Source organism: Podarcis bocagei (genome assembly GCF_964188305.1).
Source record: "Podarcis bocagei genome assembly, chromosome: 3".
Taxonomy (NCBI): Eukaryota; Metazoa; Chordata; class Lepidosauria; order Squamata; family Lacertidae; genus Podarcis; species Podarcis bocagei.
This window is the reverse complement of record NC_138127.1, coordinates 57,365,783-57,392,920: the sequence shown is the minus strand read 5'-3', so window position 1 is coordinate 57,392,920 and position 27,138 is coordinate 57,365,783. Positions and strand designations below refer to the sequence as shown.

The 27,138-nt window shown below is 41.2% G+C and overlaps 1 protein-coding gene and 1 long non-coding RNA gene across 3 annotated transcripts in view; one reads left to right on the top strand and one right to left on the bottom strand.

The window, feature by feature from the left end:
* Positions 1–27,138, bottom strand: part of PACRG (parkin coregulated) — a 222,065-nt gene that overhangs the window by 13,532 nt on the left and 181,395 nt on the right. The gene's annotated exons all lie outside the window — the stretch shown is intronic.
* Positions 3,907–27,138, top strand: part of LOC308583735 — a 34,029-nt gene continuing 10,797 nt past the window's right edge. Inside the window, exons 1-2 of the long non-coding RNA XR_014006394.1 lie at positions 3,907–4,010; positions 4,736–6,295. This is a non-coding gene — a long non-coding RNA (uncharacterized lncRNA). The remainder of the gene's footprint in view (positions 4,011–4,735; positions 6,296–27,138) is intronic.

Sequence of the window (27,138 nt, the reverse complement as noted above, 5' to 3'; positions counted from 1 at the left end):
ACCAGAGGTTTCTAGCCACGGGAGGAGTGCGGGAAGTGTTTGCATGGTACACCTACACACTGCAGCCGACACACTAACATGTCACAACATACAGTTTGAAAAGCTCTGCCACAGCAAGAACCTGTGACCCCCTAGCTGTTGTCAGACTATAACTCCCAATATCCCTGACCACTGGCCAGGCTGCCGGGGACTGATGGGAATTGGAGCCCAACATCCCCTGAGGAGCCATAGGTTTCCACAAATTTTGAAATATATATTTGAACAACTAGTGCCAGGCCTGGGATCCTATTCAAATGTCAGTCTTTAATAGATCTCAGAAAGAAATGGTAGCCATGAACCCATGAGCACTGCTGAAACTCATCCACTAATGTGACCAGAATCAACACCTTCCTTCTTTGTTAAGTTTATGGAACCTTGTCCTGTCACAAGACATCATGTCATTTCCTCCCAGACACCGGCACTTGTACAGAACAACATACCACTCTAGAAATATTTCTGATACCAGAAGAACATATGCTTTGGCGTATAAGCCAACACACTGTGCCTATTGCTTTCTTTCATTTCATGTTTATGGAAGGGCCTGCAATTTACAAACTGGATCTGGTATTCAGAGACTTCGGTTCTGCCACCCATGATAGAGTGAAGATAAAATTTGTACACCCCCCTCCATACCCCATGCATTGGTGAGAAGCACAGAGTGATGTGGATGACTGCTTTAGGTCAATACTGCCTAGTTTCTAGCAGTCAGGAAAACCACTAAATAATACCACAGAGTGCAATCTGTTTGAATATTTGTCAGCTTAAGTTTTCCCATCGTATAACACACAAAAAGTATGAGCTGTCAAGGAAATCTACTGACTGGAAATATGCTTCATTACACTTGGAAGATCATCCTTGGGCATGCATAAGCCTGCATTAGAAGCAAAAGAACAGCTATTCGTGTAGACATTTAAGTTTTAATAATATATGCTAGTAAAGCAAGGCTAGTTCAAATGGTTTTTAGAAAGCTAATTCTTCTGATCTCTTCATGAGAATATTTAAAAATCATAATATTGTATTATACTTCCCCTGCCTTCTTTGGGTAAAATCTGCAAAATATTTATAATGCCCAAGAAAGACACTCATATTGGATGCAACTTACTAACAATGCTGGATTTGCAGTTCCAAGTCATTCAGAGGGAAGCATTGTATCGGAAAATATTAATAAAGATGAGTGAAGAGTGAATATAGCAGCTGACGCAGAATGGTGGCCTTTGGAGGCAAAAAGTCAATGAACGTTATACTAAAGAGGAAGGAACGAACTATGCAAGTCTCTATGGATTCATGTTACTAAAGCCAAACAAAGAGTCATAATTTCCTGACCACTCAAGACCAAGATATTTCAAGACCGTTCATCAAGATTGTTCATGTTACTAAAAGCAGAAACTAGGATTGCCACTTTCTCCCTTTGAATTTGTGTGTCTTTAAAAGGTTGTGTGACAGACAGAAATTCAACTGGATCTTTCTCCACCATTTTACCTTTATAGCTGGGGGGAAATGAAATATGTTGCAGAAAGTGGGTGAAGCATTGCTCTTGGGGTTTATTTATTTTATTAACTGCATTTATCTACCACTTTTTTTGGCCAAAACACCCAGAACAATTTACAATTAAAAATATCAGAATAAATAAAAAGCTACAAAAATATTGTCAGGGCAATTTCAAGAGTTGATTGCACAGGCTCCCTGAGCACGGCCTCTTTGGCTTTGTGGCAAAGTAATAAGATGACATGGACCAGAATGCTGCTGCCCATCACTGCCACAGGAGGAGGTCCAACAGACAGCATCTTGCCATGCCTGCCCCCTCAAACCTGGAGATGACCCTGAGCCTCCTATTGAATGAATCACTTTGCTCATTTCTGTAAATCAAAATGTTTCTTTCAAGAAACAGATTTAAAATGTACTGACAGAAGAGCAGAATCTATGTGAAGACACATGCATAAAAGAGAAAGGACTTAAATCCTTTTAAGGGCATTTAAAAAATAAAATTAAAGTGGTAATATATGGAGACCAAGGTCACGGCTCCCAGGGTAATAATTCTGTGGGACAGAAAACACAGCATCAGAATCCCATGATCACACAGTTTTCCTGTACAGTTTAATTGCTTTTCAATGTAAATGAGCCGGGGGGGGGGAGAGATAATGATTACACATCCATAAAAAGAAACAGCTACGCTTCCGTGAAGTTCTGCTTTCTTTGTACCGAGAACAACAATTCTAAATTTCAAAGAACCTATCATATAAACTGCAAGCCACTTAATGGTTAGTCTAAAAGAATTTTGAGAGAACTACATAAAAGTCAAGGGAAATGAAGAAAGAGCCGGGGGAAATAGACTAATACGATTTCATAGTGGCCAACCAGAAGCCTATCAGAAGCCCATAAAGGTAACAGCCTACTTCAGTGATCCCGATTCCCATTTCAGAGGCAGAGCTCAGTTCAGATGCTTGTACAGTATCTGCATACTATGAAATCAACAGATTAATTTTCAGGAGAAGCTGGATCAAGCCCAATGATGGTGCCTTGTGCTTCATTTTAGTGTGCATGGGTGAACATTATCCTTGAAGCTTGAGGTTCTAAAGGAGAATACCATTTGAGAGCATTTAAGTAAAAATAAAAGGAGAGGTAACTAATAGCCATATCCTTACAGGAGTCTGCTACAACTGGCAAACCCGGCAACCAAGACTTGGATGATGCCATCCATGATTAGATTACCAAATTTTCAAAGAGAGACACAGTGGTAATGAGAGGCTTCAGTTCAACTTGCTCAGGCTTGCAAGAGATGTTTACAAAAATAACAAAAAAAAGTTTATTTGGCTATGTCTGGAACAAGAGGAAGAAATGAACAGGTAGTTTTGCTGAAAAGAGAACATGGATAAATGTTAGAGGGTGATGTACAGAATGCTGCTTAACACCTCTGCTTTCTCCCACAAGGAAAACTGTGCTGAGCCTGGCAAAAAGAGACTGAACACCAAAAGGAAGCAGCCCAAATTAGGTAAAGAGGGGTCATAGGAGTACTTAGCCACTCTAACTTAATTCAAGCTTCATGGTCTGGTGAATCAAAGAATCATAAAATTGTAGAGTTGGAATGGATCCCAAAGCTCATCCAGTTTAACATCCTGCAATGCCGGAATCTCAACCAATGTATCCATAACAGCTATTTTACTTTTCAGAAACTCCCATTCATCTTGGACTCCCTTCCTTTTGAGTATTTCTCACCATCCAGTGGTTCCTTAAGCTTTTTGAAATCAGCTTTCCTAAAATCTGGAGTGCACTCAACTTTCCCTTGGCTCTGAATCATGAAACTCAAAATGACATCACTTCCTCCCAAGGTTGTCAGTATTTCCACTTTGTCAATCAGTTCTTCCCTTGTTGCTTCTTCCAACTTTTGGGAAATGAAACTGTCAGTAAGACAAGTGAGGAATTTGCTGGAACTTACATTCTTGGCAGAGTTTGAGTTCCAACAGATAGCAGGGTAGTTGAAGTCTTTCATGACTGCTATTGCTCTCCTTTTTGAATGTTTGGTTATTGCATCCTAGGGTACAAAAGCAACTTGCAGGTGTGATTTCAGGGTCTCTTCTATAAATTTTGAAGAATAGGTGAACTGCCACAATATGAAGTGCCATATAGATTGGCAAATGCCATCCCCATCTTCAAAATGGGGGAAGGAGAAGATCCAGGAAACTACAGAATGGTTAACTTGACAATTATAATTGGAAAGGTTCTAGGGTAGATTCTTCAGCAGTCAGCCTGGGAGCCTTTAAGAACCCCCAATGTGCAGTTATGAAACCAGCATAGGTTTCATAAGAAAATGTCATGACAGACTAAAATTTTCTCCCTTTTTAGAGTGACTAGTCTGGCAGATCAGTGGCAGATTCTTGATGATCTGGGGTGGTTGGTCATATGAGACCCCATTTTCAACACTATTTGTGCCTATCGCAGGAGAACCTGGCTATCTGTTAGCATCTTTCCAAATGGTAAGGAAGGCTTTTACCACAAGTCAGTTGCATTTGTGTGGCAAAATGTATTCACCTGATCCCTCTGAGCAAGCTGTGCTCCAAGCTCAACTGAGTGCAAGATGTAATACTGAATTTAAAGAAGTCTACTGTTGTTTGAGAGCAGAGAAAAGGCAAGAAAGTGAAAAGCGTGTTCATCAACGGGGAAAAAATGTTGTTTTACCACACAGATAATAGTTCCCAGAACTTATTTTATTTGGAATTTACTATATCCAATTTTTACCTGACAAAAATTGATGCCTAACTGGTATATTAAATATTTTTTATGCCACAGAAGGAGTAATTAAATTTTTCTTAAAATTACCATTACAAATGAGCAAGAGCTGTATACGTTTGAAACTCATTTTATACTGTGAATTACGAATCAGGACTAGGCATCAATTATATTCTCCTTGATTCCTTCCAATCCTATTATCTAATCAGTGTAGCATCCACAGGACTTTATAATTGATCTTCTGGAAGAATAATATTTCTGTAATTGTATTACTATAGAGCACGATGCGATATCGTTGTATAGAGGTACTTTCTTATTAAAATCTAACACTAAAACAGGGCAAACCAAAGCCAAAACCAAAACACCACCACCTTTGACAAGAAGTATTCATTTCCTCATCTAATTAACTGTTTAGGTAGGGGTACTAAGTCCAGAGAAATTCTAAGATGTTGTTTGTATCCATCTGTCTCAGGACACAGTGGAGGAGTGCGCCTTTGCAGGTGAAGTCAAACTGTTGGAAGGTTGCAGTGCCTGCTGTGGCTGTAGAGAATGATACAAGACAGACATGGGGCAGAAATCTGGCATCCAATTGTACTGCTGCAGATGCACCACAACGTTTCTGTGGATATTGCAGAGTATACGCAGACTTTCTGGAAGTATCTGGTTGCAAGCTGACAGGATGACCAGGAACAAAATGCTGCTCACTAGTAACTTGGTTACTTAGAGGTTTATTATTTACAGCAGACTCACAAGTTGCTATATACAAGATACAGACACGGATATTAACTCTCTCTCTGAACTCAAACTTCAGCTAACTCCAACAGACCAACCAACCACACAGAAGCCATGAGTCATCCTGCCTATATGGGTGACCACAACCAATAGTAGAGTCATTTCCAAGGTTCAAATATCATCTGGCAGAAAACTCCTCTGCTCAGACTTTCTGGCCTTTGGTCAACTCACTAATTGTTTCTGTGAGAAAGCTGGATCAAAGCACGTAGCAAAATCCCAACAGTTTCTTTTCTCTGTGCTCCTCCCAGCAGCCATTCCTCCTCTGGTCACTGCAGTGGATACATGATCTGACTGTCTGTCTCCAGGCACTGTGGTCATCTGCAAGGGATTCCCACACTGTGGAGTTGATGTCAATCTTTGTAACAAAAAGTGGGTCTGCCAATGGACCTGGTGCCTGAAGCCAGCTCCCTGTAGAGCATGTCCTTTGGGGATCCTGCCATCTTCCATTCTGTGGACATGACAAAGCCAGCATAGAGACTAAGACAGGTGTGTGCTGGGAATATGAGCTTGGGAGAGCACATATTTGTTTGAAACTCTGTCCTGCAATGTGATACCTAAAATCTTCCTGAAACAGCACATGTAGAAGGCATTGAGGCATCATTCTTGACAGTTGTAAGTTGCTCACGACTCACTTCCATAAAGCAGCATGTGCAACATGGTAGACCTTCACCTTGGTATTGGTTGTTAGCATCGCATTCTCCCATACCTCTTTGGAGAGGTGACCCATAACTGTAGCTGACTTGCCAATACACTTATCCAGCTCAGCCGTGATGGAGAGGCTACTGGTTATAGTAGAACTCACAGAGACAAAATTGTCTACCACCTCAAGCTTGTGGTCACCAATGATGGCATTGAGCAATGGTGACATCCTGACCCAGGTCGTTGGTCTTTGTCAGGCTGATAGTAAGGCCAAACTTCCTGAAGGCTTGGGCAAAATGGTTGGTGAGTCTCTGTAAAGCTTCCTCAGAGTGTGCTGTCAAGGCTGCATCATCTGAAAGCAATGTTTCTCAGATAAGAACCCGGTATACTTTTGTCTTGGTGTGGAGACCAAGGTTGAACCAGGTTGAACAGATCTCAGTAACTCCTTGAATGAACATACACAGCATCTTCAATCAAACTGAAGGCATAGGAGAGCAACCAGAAGAAGAATACGCCAAAGAGATTTGGGGTGAGAACACAGTCTGCTTCACACGACTCTTTATAGGGAAGGCATCGGAGGATGAGCTTTCATATTCAACAGGTAATGTTGATGGGTAGATTTAAGTGCTCTTAGTATGATTGAGCAATAGCTCTGTGTAGGAACAGGTCTTTAATTAGTTGCCAGTGTAGTATAGTGTAGTGGTTAAAGCATGTCAAATTAGGACCTGGGAGGCGAGGATTCAAATCCTCACTCAGCCATGAAGCTCACTTTGTACAAAGGTGATTATGACAACAGCCTAAAATTAAGGCCCATGTTGATTTTTCCAAAAGGGGCCCCTTCCCCTGTTGAGGAGTAATGGTAATTAACAAGAGTTTAACTTTCTTTCCTTATCTGTATTTTATGGCCCTGTAAATCTGCAGAGCGCAGGGGAAAGAGACAGCCAGATGTGAACCTCTTTTCCAAGAGACTCATATTTTTGTCATCAACACAGCATAATCCCTACATTTAATTAACTCCTTCATTCTCTTCTGATAAACTATGAATTTTTATTAGATAATAATCTCCTGTACTTTATGAAAGTCACACACCTATTAGCATTATCCCCTCTTGTCTTTGTTCTGTTTTGATACTTTTAAAAGTATGTGTGTTAGCAAGCAAGTGTCTTGTTTTGCCATCATCCTCAGAATATTTCTTGGACTACCTTTACAAGATAAAGATCAAAGAATGATATGCTGAGCAAATTATATTCAGTTCCTTTGTTTTCAACACATTAAAGTTTGATGTGGTATTTATTCTATATCTACAATGAGAAATTAACATCTCAACATATTTATTTACAACTGGCACTGAAGTTATTTCTTTATAAAAGGGACTTTATTAATTTGGTTAGGAAGGGTAATGGGCATTTTATGGGTCTAAACCCAATGCTGTCCATTACCCCATAACTTCTTGGGATTCCTTAGACTCCTGTGCTTACAACTGGAGACATTGAACAATGTCTGTTACTACCAGAGACTACCTACATTATGAATTTCAGACATCCTCCCAAGCTGGGTTATTGATCTTATTCATGTTTACTCAAAAGTAAGCTTCAGTGACTTCAATGAGACTTACTTATGGGTAAGTGGGTACAGGACTCCAGCCTGTAACTTTATTTCCCTGGAAATAATCACAAGCAATTTGAAGCCACTTTCTGATTGCTAAGTAGCCAGAAGCTGTCAGCTCCCCAGTTAACTTAAATTCTATAATCTTATTACTCTTTAAGTTTCTAAGCTCTCCATGGAGCTAGTCTTAACCCTAGAAAACATTTCATTTTTAATAGTGAAAACCCCTACGGAAGCTCTGTGCTTCGATAACAACTGAAGCCATTCCATGTGCTAATTCTTTTTGAGGGAAGATTATAAATACCATAGAAGAAACCACCGCATAAAACTATCCTGATCTTAAATAAGATGGTATAGGAAGAAAACCACATTAAGTCCCAAAAGGTTTGTGAAATTTTGGGACATAGACTAATGTCCCAAAACAGAAACTATCATTTTATTAATAGCTGTAACATGCAATCTCTCTCTCGCTTCCTCTCTCCCTCTGTATTTTAGAGATCTGCATCATATACTGGTACATGACAATTGCTAGGGTATGTTGTATATGTTTGAGAAAACCATTACAACACTTTGAAGCTACTTCTGTTAATGGAAAACCTATTAGTGCTGGTGTTCTTCCATTAACAGGGTAAAGCCCAGTTCAGACATAAGAAGATACGATGGCATCCCACTTTATGAACAAGAAATGGGAAGCCTCAGGTTTGCCCTTCCCCATTTACTTCTTGTAACCACAGAGAGGAAGTCAGAAACGTTTGCTTCCAATTTTGCACAACTATAGTTCTCTTCAGTACCCAAACTTGGAAACCTATGCAGTGGCGTAGCGTGGGTTGTCAGCACCTGGGGCAAGGCAAGTAATTTGCGCCCCCTAACCCGTGGATTTTAGAGAGCTGCCAGTGCGAGCGCCCCCCCCCCCAGATGTTGCACCCGGTGCGGCCGGCCCCCCCTGCACCCCCCACGCTACGCCACTGAACTATGGTTTGTTTGATTAGCGAGAATAGGTCAGGATCAAACAGTGGTTTTTTATAGTGGCTTTTTCTGGAATTTTGTTTAAATAACAGGTTTATCAAAAATAACTTCAGAGAAAACAAGAAAAAATGAAACTGGTGACCCTTTGAAGACCAAGGTACAAATGTTTTTGTATGGTTCATTTAACTAGAAAATAATCCATGTAACAGAAAATGAAGTACTTTATCAGATTTGCATTTAAATAATAGGCATTAAGCAATTAATATACTGGTGAGTGTTTTTTTTAAAAAAACTATAATCACAACTGAGCACTTGATTGCAAACCACAATAACATCTTTTTTAAAAGAGTGCTGTGAGGTACGTAAATGTGCTGTTTAAAATGCACGTATATATTATTTGGCGTTTGTAATAAGATATGGATTGCAACTGTATAATTGACTGACATTCAATTAGAATGCTTAAAATTAAGTGAAGCTGGTTGTTTACTGAACTGTTTCATTTTAGTGAGTTTTTCTTGGAAAATCATCAGTTTGTTGCAACAGTACACTATGGGACCGTACAGTCATAAGCAGAGAAGGACAGTCAAGGGACTATCTATTCCTTGGTTCTGCTCCCTTGGGTGATGCATAGTCATGTGGTGGGACTGGACTTAGCAAAACAAAACAAAAAATATTGAACGAGAGGTTAGATAGAATTTGTATAAAGATCTCCACATAATAAAAGGTTAGGTCAGCTGCTAATGTAAGTGCTCCTAGGTTTCCATTAGTCATGCTTATTTAGGCCCTGCTGCACCTCCGGTCTCTTCTCATGGATGTCCTCTTTGGGCTCCAGAGAGGCAGTGGCAGAGCTTCATGCTCCGGCACCGGGGGGCGGAGAGCAGGCGGGGACAGGGCTGGCGTGTGTCCTGGGGGCATGTGTAGGGGCGCTTGTCCTGGGGACGTGGCGCCCAGCACAGACGGGGGGGGCAGCCGCAATGGCACCCTGCCGGGATCGCGCTGCTGGGGGCGGTGCGCTCCCCCCGCACGCCTTTTCCTCTGCCAGTGCAGGGAGGCTCTCCTCATAAGCCACAAGGACACTCCAGCTCTCCCTCACCATTTCCGGGTTTGAATTGATTTATTTAATTATTTCCTGGTGCTGCACATATACATGGTCGTGCACAAGTCAATCATGCATAAGTACTTTAGATCTAGGTATCTTAACTTAAGTGTTTGTTAAAGCTAGAGCTGCAGTCATAGAAACGATTATTTAGTAAATATTATACTCATTATTGGCTCTAAATTTGCTCCTCTGCCTCTCCAGTGTCTGTGGCTTATCAGGGGCTAGTTGATTCATGTGTTAGTTTGGAAAAGTGAATTAATGGAGGAAATTGTGCTGCTGGTTTTTCTCCTTCTCATCTACTGACTTCAGAACTAGTGCAATCCAAATCTATAGTTAAGCAGCGAATAAAATACTTAGATGTGCATGAGTCACACAGGCTAGTGGGCCACACCCTCCACTGCCATTGAGAGCAACTTAGTTTGCTTCCAATAACTGTACACCATACTTACATTTTCTATTTCACTGGCCCATTTTAACCTCTGACCTTCAAAGATTTTAGACTGCAGATTTGCTAAAATTCCCTTCAAAGGCAGATGTAGTCAATGTCAGGCTGCCGCCAGCGATGCCCAGCCATTGCCCAGGAATAAACCAAGACAAGACAATGTTTCTTACTGTCTGCTATTTATTCAGTATTTACACAGAGAGGCTATAGAACCCAGCCTCTTGGATAATGGTGTTGTCCCGAGTGAATCTCCACCGCCTGTCTCTCCCACTTCCTCATTCGTCAATTTCATTGTCTCTCCTATTGTCTCCTGTCTTTGAGCTCTTTGCTCTCCTACTTTTAAGGCTCACCAGGCTCTGGCGGGGGTGTGTGTGTCTGGAATTCTTTCTAAAGATACTGTGTCCATAAGCTGTAGCCCCTCTGGTGCTTCCTCCTCCTCCTCTTCTCTCATTATTTCCCAACTTTCCTCCTCATCTGCCTCTGAGCTGAGACCTCCCTCAAAAACCCATGTTGCAAATCTAAACTGTCTTCCTCTTCCTCCTCCCTGGAAGGGTCAAGCTGGGGAGGCGGTTTCCACAATTCCTCCTCTGCCCAGTCCCTGATAGTCAGGGCTTTAAAAAAACAACAACCCTGAAAAAGCCTTTCAGGGGCTCAATGTTGATTTAATAAGTATGAAACTGATAATGTTTTTTGCTAAGTAGTGGCCAATTTGACTGATGATGTTGCAGGAAAAATTTGATCCCTGTTAGCAGACATAAAAAGGAGCCAATAATTATATCATAAGATACATAGATGAAACTAGTGCCAGTTGCACAGATCCCCAGCCTATATGTTGTCCAATCTGAATATTTTACACTTGCCTAGCTCAAAATTAGCTCATCTAATTTTATCAGTAAGTATTCTTACATTTTCCACTGTACCGAATGATACAATGCACAGGTGGCATGCATATCACCACGTCAACAGTTTTGATACCCCTATTTATTGTGCTTAACAGAGGGTTGAAAGAGGTTAGCAGATATTGCTTCTGGGGGCATGGGAAGCAATAGTCTACGGTAAGGCAGTAGGAATAATTTGAGTCGGAGTATAACACAGATATAAAAATGTCAAATTCTAAAGTAAACACAATTTATAGTCCAGATATAATATAGTCACTGGATTATATTGGAAAAATTACCAATGCATTCTCATTGTTATGAGAAAACAAAATGATAGGGGGAAATTGAACACACTGTAAGCAATAATAACCTCTGGCAAGAAGACAAAGAAGTATGTCCTGACATGTAGGGATGGATGGACCTATTAAAGTCTGATCTGTCCCACTTCTGCATGGGGATGAGACCAAGTCCCTCTTGTACACTGGATAATACAGTCTGATGGCCGCAGCATTGCCTCTGTCTGGTAGCAGGGTGTTGCTGTTGCTGTTGTTTGTCTTTTCAAAAGGTCCAAACAAGTCACCCACAGCCTGGAGCTCCTAGCATATGGGGCTGTTTGTTGCCACAAGCAGTTTGAGCTGCCCCCCTGAGAACTATGGGAATTATGTTACATCCCGTTCAGTGATAATTGTGGGGTGGTGGAATGGCTGCCCTCAGATTTTACATGGCATCTGTGGGTGAGCCAGAATCCTGACCTCTTTCTCATTCATAATGAGACTTTTGTTGAAATTTAACCAGTTCCCTTTACTAAGATCTCACCTACATCATTCTGAAAGCAGAACCACCTGTTTTATGGACAGCACTTTTTATCAATACTTTCAGGATATCCCAGGCAACTCCATTTATTAACTCTAGAAGTAATTTCATTATGTGAGGTTAAAGGTGGCAGGGGTGGGGAGTCTGTTTAAAAATTGATGCAAATATTAGTCAACTCTCAATTTCCTCAATGTAGTTACAGCTGACGCAGTGTCCTAGACAATTATGAATACCAAAGATCTGCTGCTGCTTTTCAATGCAAGATCAAGTCAGAGATGTTTGCATGGCTTCATATCCCAATGTGATGCAGCATAAACATCATCTTGGGAAAATAACAGAAGTTTAATCGTTCAACCTCGCTAATAGCCCTTGAAATGTATTGGGATCTGGAAAACTCAGAAAGTGTGTGAATAACTTTTAGTTCTGATTCTATACCTACTGTTTCCATGGCAAAAATGGGTAGAAAGTTTTTTTCAAATTTTATAATGAAGATCAAATGCTGCATTAGAAACCGTTATTGATGTGGGGGTTTTTTAGTGCTTCCCATATAGCTGCTAGCTTCATGCTGCTCTTGAAGTTAATGTTTCCTCGTTTTCATTACCTACATCCTTTTTCAGCTTGTCTCTGAAATGTTGCCTTTTTAAAAAAATATGTAACAGTACATGCATCTGTCTTATCTTTGAAGCTGCATCTGCAGATCACAGGTAACAGAGCTGGGCATTGCTTCTGTAAGTCCTTACCCAAAGGCACTTCTTCATTCCCAATTACAGTGTGTGGGTTAAAAGCACATAGGACTTCAAGTGTTGCTTCTATGGACCTTTTGACACGCCACGAATACGCTGCATTATTTTGAGATGTTGCTGTGGTTTCTTCCATAGGCCATGATAAGTACACCTCTCTAGTAGTGACATCTACATCACTTATGTATGTCAGAATCTGATCATTCTTCAGCATATTTGCAAAGCTTTTGATGTTCATTTCACCTAAATAACTAGTGCTTCACTCCTTCATATGTCTAGTCTTCTATTAGGCAGAATATGCCTTCATTTTCAACTACACCTGTTCCTATTGAGTTCCTATGTGCAAGGGGGAGAAATATTTGCTACTTCAGAGTATTTACATGTGTTGGAAGCTCCTGTAGTTATATTTCATGTATTTGCATGTCGAGGTCCCCAAGACACCCCCCCAAAGAAAAACACAATTGACACTTAATTTTTGTTTAAGGTTTTTGGCATAATTTTGGCCACAACTTTATTCAAATTACAGCAATGTGAGTGGTTGCTTAGGCATTGGTAGCACTAACTGACCCCGCGCAGGGACAGCTCTGACATTTGCACCCCCCACGAAGTCAGCAAGGGTAAGTCACCTGGGGAGAGAGACAGGACTGGGAATCATGCCTCACCTCTCCCCAGAATGCTCCCAGGGGCTTGTGTGGCCCAGTGGCGTAGCGTGGGTTGTCAGCACCCGGGGCAAGGCAAGTAATTTGCGCCCCCTAACCCGTGGATTTGCGCCCCCTAACCCGTGGATTTGCGCCCCCCTAACCCCCAGATGTTGCGCCCGGTGCAACCGGCCCCCCCTGCACCCCCCACGCTACGCCACTGGTGTGGCCCTAGCCCCTTGCCAGCGGGTTTCGGACAAAAGCATGGGGAGCCTTGAAGCAGCAGCAGCAGCATTTTGGAGGGGCAGGCCCAGCCAAATCCATACCCCTCCACCAACCAATTCCAAGACCAATGCCTAACCGCCAACCTTACAAGTTGTGACGATTTGCTACGCAGTAGGCAAAAAACCAAGTGGCACACACTAATCAGCCAAATGGACAAAATTCCTACCGGGCCCCTGCCCCAAAGCAGACGACCCCATGACAGGCATAGCAAGGTCAAGCAACAGCCTAAAATTAGGGAAGGGAGGGCGGGTGATCCGAAGCACGCAGCGAAAAGAGGAAGCTCCTCGCTGCAAGCATTGTATTTAACAAATAGCGCTGTCAATCAACAAATGGCAAAACATCTAGATTTCCCCAGTAACAACCCGCCCCTGCTTAAAGGATGGCCAAACCATTTGCCTAGCAACAGTGAGGTGTCTCGTCAGCCCCGCCCACAACCTGTGCTCTCCATGAGGGAGAACACACTTTCTAATATAAGTCACCTAGGGAATCCTCGGGGGTTGAAAGGTGGGATAGAAATCAAATAAATGACTAGAACAAGTGCTTACAATGAAATAAGTTGAGTAGCAGATGTCCATGTCAGGTTGATTGATGGAAGTTCACAAACTGATTTTTGTAGCCATTTTGCTACAGTCTTTTGGAACAGACCGATGGTTCTGCAGTGATATTCCATTATCAATGGAACATTATCTTAGCATGGCATTTTGGTCTGTTGAGGCCATAGCCAAATTTGGGTCCAAGATGAAGCTTAAGTATCTGAGATTACCTCGGTGTGACCCTATGCTGAACCTCGTTCTTTTAAAATTCTGCACAGCTCAAAACAGTTGTGTTTTCTTAACATATTCAGGAATAAAAAATCCACAGTATCTGTTTCAGGGAGTTAAACACTGGTAGCCTGGTCAAAATGTTTGTGCCTGCTATGCAAGAATATCCTGACAAGAGAATAGTATTTGCTTCTTTGTCTTGTGGGAAAACTAGAAAAATGACATTTGCTCAGAAAGGCAGGAAGTACCATAATATGTTTCAGTGGACAAGACTTGTGTCTTTTATTTATTTCTGAAGTAAATGCACAACTCAAGATGTCCAGTGAAGGGAGGAAAGACACTCTTCTTTGTTAGAGAAGGTGCCCAACATGCATTTCAAAACAGTAATTTACCACCAAAAAGAACCCTTCTGGTCTAAAAGTATCCGCCATATTCACACCCTCCTAGTCACACTCTCCTTTACAGATAAACATCAGCTCTACTCAGGCATTCAAAATATGTTTGTGTAGGAGAGAGAGGTTGGGAGGGACTGCATTAAATGAGTCTAGGGGTTCTTGTGGTGACTACACTCACCAGGGCTGGCCCAATAAATTTTCATACCTGAGGCAAACCATAAAATGGTGACCCTCGCCCCTACCAGAGAAGAAGGGGTGAGCAAAGATCTACATCAGGAAGAAAGGTGGGAGGAGACCAGTAATGCTTCCTGTTTGTCAAGATACAGGCAGCATGGGGAGGCTGCTGAAAATTTCATTAATTTAAAACGAAATCTTCCAACTAAGTACTTTGTGGTTGTGTTGGACCATTTTTCCTCCTAAAAATGCCCACAAGAATGATGCAATGTCATTACTTCACACTGATCCCATGGGGTATTCTGTCCCAGGAATGTTTCAAGCTACAGAGGACAGTGAAACCTCTGTTGGTAGTGATGGAAAACATTTTTTTTTAAGGAAGGAAAGAAGGAAAGAGGCTGACCCTCAACCACCTTGTCTTTAAATTTAAAACCACATCCTGAAAATTCTTAAAATTAGCCTGCCCTGAGAATTGGAAAGAGTATTGCTCCAGTGGAAGGGAGGGTATATTCAGCCCAGCTTTACTCCATGACCTCGGACTATAGATATCTGAACTAATACAAAATTCAAACTCTTTCAGCATCTCTTTCAGCATCAGCAACATTCAGCATGACTGAATTTGGCAGAAACCCACATTAAACTGGCTGCTCAATAGTTCTTATGGCATCAGTGCTTTGGCTGCAAGATTTGGCAGATCTGAATTATGAACTCTTAAAGCTCTGTTACTGTAGAGCCTCCTCCCAGTATATCAAGGCTCTGTTGATGCTGGCAAAACGACAAGCCAGCCTACAGAGAAATTTTGAGTGAGGAGACAATTGGAAAAGACTAGCATCCCATCTGATACTGCTGCATCCAAAAAAGGAGAATAACTGTTACAGGTTTCCTCTATTTCACAGACACTCTGGAGGTTAATGAAACACAAAAGCTGACTCAAGAAAAATATTACTTAACTAGCCTTGAGTATTTCCCAACAATATGAGATGAAGTTCACCAAAGCTTATTCCCAAGGCCAAATCTCATTCACATAATGAAATCAGTCACCTGTACGAAAAGGTAAATCAATGCCTGGAGGAAGAATATGGTTCAGCATCGCTGTAGACTTCTGATAGAATAACATTAATATGAAGCGGGAAGATATAAATCAGAGAAAACAACACAGGTGGCTTATCCAGTATATTGATGGACTGTTATTAGCCTTTCATGCTGCAAAATGGGAGAAGGAATTGTTCCTCCTCACCCTGGGACAGGTATGACCACTGTTAATACCAAACAGGAATTAATTTACATAGACACAAATATTAACACTATTCACAGTGGAGCACTGAAGCTAGGTTTTACCAAAACAAAGACAAAAACCAAGTCACACACAAAAATGATTTGTAGCAACCAACAATATCATATTTTCTTTTATTTCACAGAATTTATATACCACTTAAGCATCCATGTCCATGTGGCATGCCTAACTACTAAAGTAAATTCTAAATACAGCATGCTTTAGTCTAATTTTTGTTCATTTTTTAAAATACAATAAAATAACCACAGCTTTCTCCTCATTCAACATGATTGGCAACTTTCACTTGAGCATCAGCTTGTAATATGGAAGAAAATAAATTTCAGGCCAAGACTGAAAAGACAATGTCACAACATACGCAGCATGGGATTCGGCCTTTGAATGAAATCTTAAATATGCATCTCAGCATTTTTGCCTGGGGCTCCATTGTAAGATGCCTCCAATGTTGGCCCAATATCACATTCTGTGCACAGAAATATACTCCCTGTTAAGTACATTTTTATGCAAAAGTTCTTTCAGAGTCTAGTAACACCTGAAACTGTTGTACTGTGTTCTATGTGACATGTTTCCCTTCCTAAAGGGAAGCTGCCTTTGCTGCTTTTATATATGACAGCTCTCTTCCCTTGCCTCCTAATAACATGTTTTTCACCCTTCCATAGAGTGCATAGCAGCTTTCCCAACCATCTGTGATATGGCAATTATTTTATCTTGTCCCTCTCAAGCCACAATGGACAGCCTTTCATTTCTCAAAAAGCACAGACTGCCCATTCACAGAAGAGATATTATATATATTTTATAAGACAAACAGAACAAGAAATGCAACCCACAAAACTGGGAGGCATAAAAGGCACTACAAACATAAACTGCTTTGTTTTTGAAGTTTGTGGACAGTATAAAGGGAAAGATGGGTAATGTGATTTTAGCAAAGAAATAGTAAAAGAAAGCACCTACACAGTAAAACTTAGGGGACACAATGATGAATGCAATATTGGTTGTGCTGTATACTTTTGGCATGAGAACTCTCAAAGGGTCAATCTACCAGAAATGTTCATTTCACTGGAGACTGCTGAAGAGATGTTTCTGGTGGTTTGTGTCTAGAAAAGTTCCACTAAAATATTATTTATGTGTATTTCCTATCTAGGACACAAAATGAAATCATAGAACTCTCATGCCATAATCTTCTTTTGAAAGCTTGATCATTTAACATTCTCAAGTAGTATTCTTGGTAAATGAGCATTAAAAACACCAGTGACTGCACATTCACAGGAAGGTGTAGGAAATATACACAAAAAGATAATAAGGCAGAGTGATAAACAGTTGTATGTTGGTCAGTCAATATGAACAATCACCAACACTAGTCAAAGGCACTTTTTTAATATTGGCCTGGTCAATTACATAGACTGCCTAAGCAATCTGCATAATTTCTAAGCAGAGAATTTGTACACCAAATGGCCAATGCACATATTATTCTCCAATAATAAAATGGGGGGTAGGTTTTCAATCTTGACCAGGCAAAGAGCAAAATTCCTTTTTCACTGTGTTGGTTTGTATTATCAATGCCTTTACATGAATGTTCATGGTCACCAGCGTTTATTTATGTTCAGTACTGAACATACATTAGTATTGACATACGCACTGGATAATTATGTAAATCAAATGTGTGATTCCAAGATTCTGGGTCACTGATTCAGTTTCTAGTAATCCCTGGCTACCAAGGCTTGCAACCATGCTAATCAAGCAAATGAAGCTAAGTAGCAAGTTTACTTGACTGGAAATGTAATCAAAAACAACAATTACATCTATTACACACAAACTGTTCTAATAAGACTCAGCAAGCAAATGTTTTCCCATGTGAAGATAATTAGAAAAAATAATACCAGAGCATTTTATGTTAAATAATTAGCAGGCATAGCAATAACTGTTTAGATACACGAATAAAAATTACTATCTATATGGGGAGTGATCAAAATAAATCAAAATACAGATGCCGTTTAGACATTCTTCCAGTCATGTGGGAGCCACTTATTGCAAGAGGAGCTCCAGTGTGCCTAGGAGAACATTTACAAGAGCCAACCATGAGGATTGGAGATTCTGCCTTTCCTACAGAGCCAGCAAATTCTCCCAGTACAGTGGAAAACCCGAAGGAAAGAGCACAAGACTGGCTGCTACCCACATGTCAAGGTCAAGAATGAACATGGCAGATAGTTAACTCTTTATTGTCAAACTGACACAGTCATTTCTACAGCTGTGAATATTCCCCCCCCCCCACACACGCCACACTAGTCTAGTGTCTAGGCACTCTATGGAGCAGTTGCAGCAACAGCAGCCACTCCACCAGTTTATGTAACCCCCCGACAAGCTGCAAACACGCAACAAGAGACTACGCATGTGTGGAAGCTGTCTCTGCTCTTCCCTATTCAATCTCTTCCTGGTTCTGGGAGACAGCAGTGCAGGAGAGGGTAGGGAAGCACCAGGCCCTTCTCTTGCCTGACCTGCTTCTTTCTCTTCTTCTGACCCATCCTGTGCTCCACCCTTCATCTCTGAAGTTTCCCCTGCCTCTGACTCTTGCCTCCTGGCTGGTATAAGTCCCCACAAATAACTAAGCCCCTTTCCCAAGTCAGGCTCCAGACCCCCTTCACCAGGTGTACACTTGTCAGCGTCCTGCCAATCAGTCCCTGACATCACATTACAGTGGTGCCTCGCAAGACGAAATTAATTCGTTCCGCAAGTTTTGTCGTCTTGCGATTTTTTTCGTCTTGCGAAGCACGGTGTCGGAAAAGTTTTGGAAAAGCTTCAAAAATCACCAAAGTCTTTAAAAACCTCAAAAAAGGCTACCACACCGCGTTCTATGAGTTGCTCCTCGAAGTCAAGTCGCAACTGTATTAACGGTGTTAAAAAAAAGGAAACAAACTTGCAAGACGTTTTCGTCTTGCAAAGCAAGCCCATAGGGAAATTCGTCTTGCGAAGCAGCTCAAAAACCGCAAAACCCTTTCGTCTAGCGAGTTTTTTGTCTTGCGAGGCATTCGTCTTGCAGGGCACCACTGTATAGTATGAAGGCAACATCCTCTATTACATGTCCCCCAGCATTGAAACTTAAAAGTAAGCTCTTCTCCAAGCAAGCCTCCTCTTTTTATTACCAAGGCTTCACCTTCACAGATATAGCAGATATCCATCTATACCACGTAAATGCCCATGGTGCAATCCTGTAATGTCTGTGAATTTCATACCTGCATTTATTCTACTGTGTGTTCACACTCACCGTTTTCTGTTTTCCCCGGCATGAAAGAATGCATGGATCCACCTTTCACATTACAGGATACAGATGTAGTATGCTTAGTGTGAGGTGTGAAAGTATATATACAATACAATATACAATATACAGTACCACTGTATTGGGACATTTAAACATTTTCTGAGCTTTATGCGACATATTCATGGACAAGCAGCTTCCAACTAGGTAAAGGTAAAGGGACCCCTGACCATTCGGTCCAGTCGCGGACGACTCTGGGGTTGTCCTCACTCTATAGGCCGAGGGAGCCGGCATTTGTCCGCAGACAGCTTCCAGGTCATGTGGCCAGCATGACTAAGCTGCTTCTGGCAAATCGGAGCAGCGCACGGAAATTCTGTTTACCTTCCTGCCGGAGCGGTACCTATTTATCTACTTGCACTTTGACGTGCTTCCGAACTGCTAGGTGGGCAGGAGCAGGGACTGAGCAATGGGAGCTCACCCCGTCACGAGGATTCAAACCACCAACCTTATGATCGACAAGCCCTAGGCTCTGTGGTTTACCCACGTTCCTTTTCCATCTAGGTAGTAGAGATCTAAAAAAAAATACCATATATTTCTTTCGTTATTACACCCCTTTGCTTCAAGGAACTCCAGTTGGCATTCATGGTTCTCCCCCTCCTCATGTTATCTTTGGAACAACTCTTTGAAATAAATTAAGCTAAGAGATGGTCCCAAGGTCACCCAAGGGGCTTCTGGCTGAATGGGATTTGAACCTGGTCTCCCAGGTCCTGATCCCACACTGTAACTACTACACCAGACTCACACCATACTAGCTCTCATGCTGGTCTGTGATCTATAGGACTCTCAACTTAAAAAAACAACACTGGCATACCCAACAGCCAAATTGCCTGTTCAACTAAACCACGTGGGACAGCCCTCCTGGCTACCATGCACGTCCATTATATGTGGCCTGGAAGTTGTGCTATTGTTCCTGAATCAGGGTCTATATGGCAAGATTAAAATATCATTGTGCTAAGCTTTGATTGTCTAGAAAACCCCTAAGAAGAGTCACACAATCCTTTAGGCTGTCAGTCACAGACATCTGCACAGAAGTGAGGAATTTATCAGTCTTCAGACATTTTTCCAACTGATATACAACCCAGTAAAGAGTTAAATGAAAAATGCTGGAATACCTAGAGATTTTATTGAGACTGAATAATGCTCTCAAGTGCAGGGACAATATTGTTTTATGACACATCCTCTTTGATGCCTTGAAGACATGGTGTGAACTTAAGTGCAACAGCTAAGCACTGAATGCTATTCAATAACATTGTTTGAAAAGGATTATTGGGGTCCCCTGTTGGGATAACACTAAAAAGAGCTACACCATACAAAGCAACAGACTACAGAACCTGCAGTTCAGCAAAGGACACATACTTGGTCTACTTATATGGTCCAGCAGCCCTGACCTATGAGAAAACAGTATCAGTCCTGAATTAGATGCTACCTGGTTTTTAAAAAGTCTTATAACTCAACGGCTCCCACTCAGTTCTGTAGGAGAAAATAAACAAAAGGCAATCAGGAGCACTGTTAAGGAGGCAGAGAAAGAGAATCCAGAAATTGTCTGTATCTATTTTTATACACATACACTTCCATTTAGCAATAGCTGAAATTGTGAAAACTATTTCTGAGCATTTATGGAAAAAAGTCAAAGTGTTGGGTTAACTTATAAAGCCCTTTGTCCCTAGAGACAAAAATGTATTTAATAGACCACCTGCTCGCCTAAGGATCAGTCCATTCACTGAGCTCACATTTGGAGGCCCTTCTCTGAATCATAGAATTGCATGGCTGGAAGAAGGGCTTTTTTCCAGCCAAAACAGGACACAGTACTCCAGGTATGATATGACCAAGGCAGAATTGAGTGAGACGCAGGTGGCGCTGTGGGTTAAATCACAGAGCCTAGGACTTGATGATCAGAAGGTCAGCGGTTTGAATCCCTGAGACGAGATGAGCTCTGTTGCTCGGTCCCTGCTCCTGCCAACCTAGCAGTTCTAAAGCACGTCAAAGTGCAAGTAAATAAATAGGTACTGCTCCAGCGGGAAGGTAAACGGCGTTTCCGTGCACTGCTCTGGTTCGCCAGAAGCTGCTTAGTCATGCTGGCCACATGACCTGGAAGCTGTACGCCAGCTCTGTTGTCCAATAAAGCGAGATGAGCGCCGCAAACCCAGAGTTGGTCACGACTGGACCTAATGGTCAGTGGTTCTCTTTACCTTTATTACTGTCCTTGATCGGGACACTGTACTTCTGTTGATACTGCCTAGAATAGAATTAGCCTTTTTTTGCTGCTGCATCACACTGTTGACTCATGTTAAGTTCATGGTCTACTAAGTCTTCTAGATCCTTTTCACATGTACTACTGGCAATCCAGGTGTCCCCCATTTTATATTGGTGCAGCTGGTTAATTCAGCCCAAATGTAGAACCTTGCATTTGTCCCTACACCAAAATTTAGTTTCGTAGTTTTGGCCCAGTTCTCCAATCTGTTAAGGTCACCTTGAATCCTGATTCTGTCTTCTGAGGCATTAGCAACCCATCTCAGCTTGGTGTCATCTGCAAATCAGATGAGCATCCTCTTAATTCCTTCATTCAAGTCGTTTATAAAGACTTTGAACAAAGGGCCTAGGACAGAACTATGTGATACCCCATTTGTCACTTTGTCCAGGGGGATGAGGAACCAGTAATGGGAGGCCTCGGGACCACACAAAAATCTCTTGGAGAGGCTAGATACGGCCCTCAGCCTAGCCACCCTTCTCTTAGAAGAAACAGCTTTTAAGTTTTTTAGCATTCTTTCCCAATTGGCTGGAAACCTTTACAAATAGACGATCACCAAGGCTGTCAGAAGTTTGATGGAAGCCTTAGAAATTTATTTTCCCTCTTTCTGGTACATTTATGCTTATCTAGTAAAAGACCTGTCTCTTTTTGCGCTGATTAAAGCATCAGCAACCCAGCTGCCCTTTGCACTTAAGCATCCTATCTCTACAACTGTCCTCTGGATTCAAGTGCTCTTTGAATGTGGATCCTCTACTACACCCCTTCATGAATCTAGGCTGGGGTAGCCAACCTGTTGCCCTCTGTAGCCTGTTGGGCTACAACTCCCATTGTCCCAGACCAATCACCATGCTGGCTGGGCCTGATGGGAATTCTAGGTGAACTGGGTGGTTACCATGCTAGAGGCCTCAGGAACTCAGTGTTCCAATGTGTACCTGTTGAAGTGGCAGCAAGACACTGAAATGAAGCTCTGCAGATTCCGTGCCAGGACAATGAAGGGTCCCCCGTGCCAGGAAGATATTCTGGGGAGACTGAAGCTTATATAAAGCAGTGTTCTATCTTGAGGCAGCTAATTCAATGTCAATTTATAATGTTATCTCGAGGAATCCCAGCAAATGCACAATCTATAATCCCGCTGTCTTCAGGTGACAACTAGCTGTGCATGGAGTTCAGTGTTATCCTGAGTAATCTAGGCTCATATTAAATACCTTTTGGTAACTTACCTTATTTCATAGGAGGTAACAGCTCAAACTACTGGTGTGTATGTGGCTCCCCACTTCCATGAAATAAATAATGAATGCCAGGGACAGCTACTCAAGAGTCTCTTTCCTTTCTTTGTGAAGAGACATAACTGGGGAGTTACGGAATTTATTTACATTCATGGAAGAGGGGTCCAACACCCAGATATGCTGGAAACAGCACCAGTATTCCCCAAAACAAGTAGTACCTACTTTAAGCTTACCCTATTCTTCCAGATAGCTACAAAGTTCAAAATTTCCATCTCCTTTGTTAGCCATGTTGCAACTCTCAATTGCTTCCTCCCTTGCACAACTTGTGTGATGTGACCTACAACCATCAAAAAGCATTGAACAAGCATTGCTGGGTTCGAGAAAAATGTAAATTCACCAAACTGCAAGCAAGCAAGTTATTAAAAATGTTCTGTCTCCACTCAGTGACAGAGTATAACAGCATTTCTATTATGACTTAACAGAATAGAGGTAAAGTGGCAGGTATATTAAATGACCTCAACTGATTTTCGGAAGATGCTTGCTGAACATCTTCCTTTCCTGCCAAACTGTACACATTTAAATGTTTGGAAGCAGAATTTGTTAATCAGGATCCTATAAAATATAACAAGATGAACTGTCAATCAAAAAGTTCATTAATGGCGCTTTGGGTTAAACCACAGAGCCTAGGGCTTGCCGATCAGAAGGTCACGGTTCGAATCCCTGCGACAGGGTGAACTCCCATTGCTTAGTCCCTGCTCCTGCCAACCTAGCAGTTCGAAAGCACGTCAAAGTGCAAGTAGATAAATAGGTACCGCTCCGGCGGGAAGGTAAACGGCGTTTCCGTGCGCTGCTCTGGTTCACCAGAAGCAGCTTAGTCATGCTGGCCACATGACCCGGAAGCTGTACACCGGCTCTCTCACCGGCCAGTAAAGCGAGATGAGTGCCGCAAGCCCAGAGTCGGCCATGACTGGACCTAATGGTCAGGGGTCCCTTTACCTTTTATACATTATATTCAGCCATCTCAGATTTAAGTTCTTTTGCTTATAGTAACACTAATGTTCAACCACTGGCTTTAAATTAAATACACTATCAAAATTATGTATTCAAAAGAACACATAAAAGAAATGGGTTACGAACATACTAATCAAAGACAAAAGATAGAAAAAAATCATGATCTGCTAAATGAAAGAACAATTAACAGCGAACATATTGTTGCTGGGCTTTTTTATATACAACAATCAATAGGCTTGCTTAATTTTTAATACTTGGGTATTCGGTAGTTCAAATGCATTTTTAGATAAGCCGATGTTTAAAACCACAAATAGGTGTTCTGTTCTCTAATTTGCCAGCATTCTGTTTTGCTTAATTAGCTTCCATTTTAATATACAAGGCAGTAAATTTCATCATATTAAATGATATTAAATAATATGAGTGCTCCTTCCTGCAGTAGATAAGGAATAAAAAATAAGCTTGAAACTTTATGGCTTCTGGGAAGTGATCTGCTCTTTCAGAAACAATAAAAAACATATATACTTAAGGTGTTATCTTTCCTATCCCCCATGGCTTAGAAAATACATCTGCTGAAGGAAAGAGCGTGTCATATGATTAGCATTTATAAATATACCTTGCCTCATACCAACCAACTGGCATCACTTCTCCTCCAAAAGGAACACAAGAGGATACATGTAATTCAGTCACAGTATTTCATTAACTTAATGATGTGGCAGCCTGTTCTCTGTATTCTCTCAAGGTTAATTCACACGCATTCCAAATTATTAATGGTTTCAATCTATTGTATATATAATTTCACACCTCACACTAAGCATACTACATCTGTATCCTGTAATGTCAAAGGTGGATCCATGCATTCTTTCATGCTAGGGAAAACAGAAAACGGTGAGTGTGAACACACAGTAGAATAAATGCAGGTATGAAATTCACAGATATTACAGGATTGCACCATGGGCATTTACGTGGTATAGATGGATATCTGCTATATCTGTGAAGGTGAAGCCTTGGTAATAAAAAGAGGAGGCTTGCTTGGAGAAGAGCTTACTTTTAAGTTTCAATGCTGGGGGACATGTAATAGGGGATGTTGCCTTCATACTATACAGTGGTGCCCCGCAAGACGAATGCCTCGCAAGACGGAAAACTTGCTAGACGAAAGGGTTTTGCGGTTTTTGAGCTGCTTCGCAAGACGAATTTCCCTATGGGCTTGCTTCGCAAGACGAAAACGTCTTGCAAGTTTGTTTCCTTTTTCTTAACACCGTTAATACAGTTGCGACTTGACTTCGAGGAGCAACTCATAGAACGCGGTGTGGTAGCCTTTTTTGAGGTTTTTGGTGATTTTTGAAGCTTTTCCAAAACTTTTCCGACACCGTGCTTCGCAAGACGAAAGATTTGCTAGACGAAAAAACTCACGGAACGAATTAATTTCGTCTTGCGAGGCACCACTGTATTTGTAAGCTTCCCATAGGCTTGTCACTGCTGCAAACAAAACACTGGGCTAGAAGGGCCTCAGCCTGATCTAGTAGGGTGTTCATATGTTTTTAGGTTGACCTTCTTTGCAGTGACAATGACATCTGACAAGGCAGTATATAAATAACTTCTATCACTCCAAACCCGAAAACTTGCACTAATGCACTATTTTGTAACTCCAAATGCCCTTGCCAGAGTAACATGCTAGTCCTAGACATGGTCATGCTTACAGTCAATCCACTGAAATCAATGGGCTTAAGTTTGCTAACCTGGTGAAGCAATCAGTGTTCCCCATCCACAGTTCTATTAGTTTATGCTGCATAATTTGCTTTCACTTCCTTTAAGGGTAGCTTAAAGTGGTGGAATGAATGGAGAAAATGTGATTAAAAAACATCAGATTTAATGACTAACAAAACTGTAGAAGAGGCATGGCCTTCTAGATGTTATTGGACCACTGCTCTCATCATTCTCACCAATGGTCGTGCTGGCTGGAATTGATGGGAATTTGTTCAATATTTGGAGGAACACATTAGGGATGCGGAATAATTTGGTGTGGTTCACATTTTATGTCAAGCCTACCTAATAATTCACCCTATCTGAAACAATACATGAACCAAAATGTGCCTATCCTTCAAAACACACACATTTCTGAATTTTGCAATGCAATAGTCCAATCAAAAATGTGAAATAAAATCAGAATCAGAATTTATTACAGTTACAGACCAGAGATAAAAATGTGTATAAAATGTGTATAGCTGCTTTAAAAACTGCATTAAAATGTACATAATAGTTGCCATAGAACCCTCTGAATTTCACTGGGTCCATGGCTCATAGTGAGGGGAAGGGTTGCCCCATCTTCCCCGACCACAGTCCCAACAAAAATGCCCTCTCACATCTATTACTAGCTGTACAAAGCAAGGACTCATAAGTGCCCATGAGAGCTTGTCTTCTGGGGCTCATAACTGCTTGTAGGGGAAAGAGAAGATTTCCTTGGGGAGAATGGCAGGTGAGAAAGGTTTAGACCATGTGCACTGCAGTCCTGATGTAAATCTCTCCCTTTAATTAACAATTTAATTAAAAAATTAAAAAAACCACAGCATTTCAAATGACATATTCACCACCACACCTAGTTTGGCCCTAAGAGTAGTAGTAGTAATAATAATAATAATAATAATAATAATAATAATAATGATGATGATGATGATGATGATGATGATGTAGAAATATTGGTGACATCCAATATAGTTAAATATGCTAAAGGTCACTGACCTCATTGGGTTCAAGCACACCTAACTAAGTGCTGGCCTTTATGTTTACAAGCTGTAAACATATGTAAACATGAATTGAATTTACAAGCTGAGTTATGAACTATCTGATGAAATATTATTATATTGCAATAGAAAAACTCAAAACAAACAAACAAAACCAAGAAAGCAACCAAGAGACTTGAGCAAAAGAGTTGGCTTTTTCTCATTGAGTATAACTTTAAGTTTTTCTAACCGTCAGAAGTACAAATGGACCTGAGTAACCAACATACAAGTCCACAAACATATTCCTCTGAAGTACTTTTTCATACAATTAAAAAAAACCCTTGGTACAAAAATAGATCAGTGATTGTTGGGGAAGACTCTCCACAGGAAGGATGCACACTCCTGGGGGTAGGGGGAAATGTTCAAGAACATTGCAGATCTAATTAATAGGAGATACCACATTGATTTTTTCGAATGGATTCATAACTTTGTCGGAAATTGGGTGTTTGGCGGGGTAATGGAGCAGGCAAAACTGTGATTACAGTAGCTTTTCCTCATTTTTATAACCTACCGTGTGGCTTAGATAATAAATTACATGTTTTAGCTTCATATGTTTAAAATTGGCTGTTCTACAGTCTTATTGAAGATCTATTATGCCAGCTATTTTACAAGTTAAAACAGCAATAAAATCTATTGATGATAAATAAAAGCTTTTGTAGGCATGGAGTATGCATAAGCCGGAAGAGCTGGAAAAAGAAAACGAGGAAAACTCCCCCAGATCATTTCAGTATATATTTTTAATGACATGAAGAAAGGCCGTGCAGGGGAGGGAAATGAAATCCAGA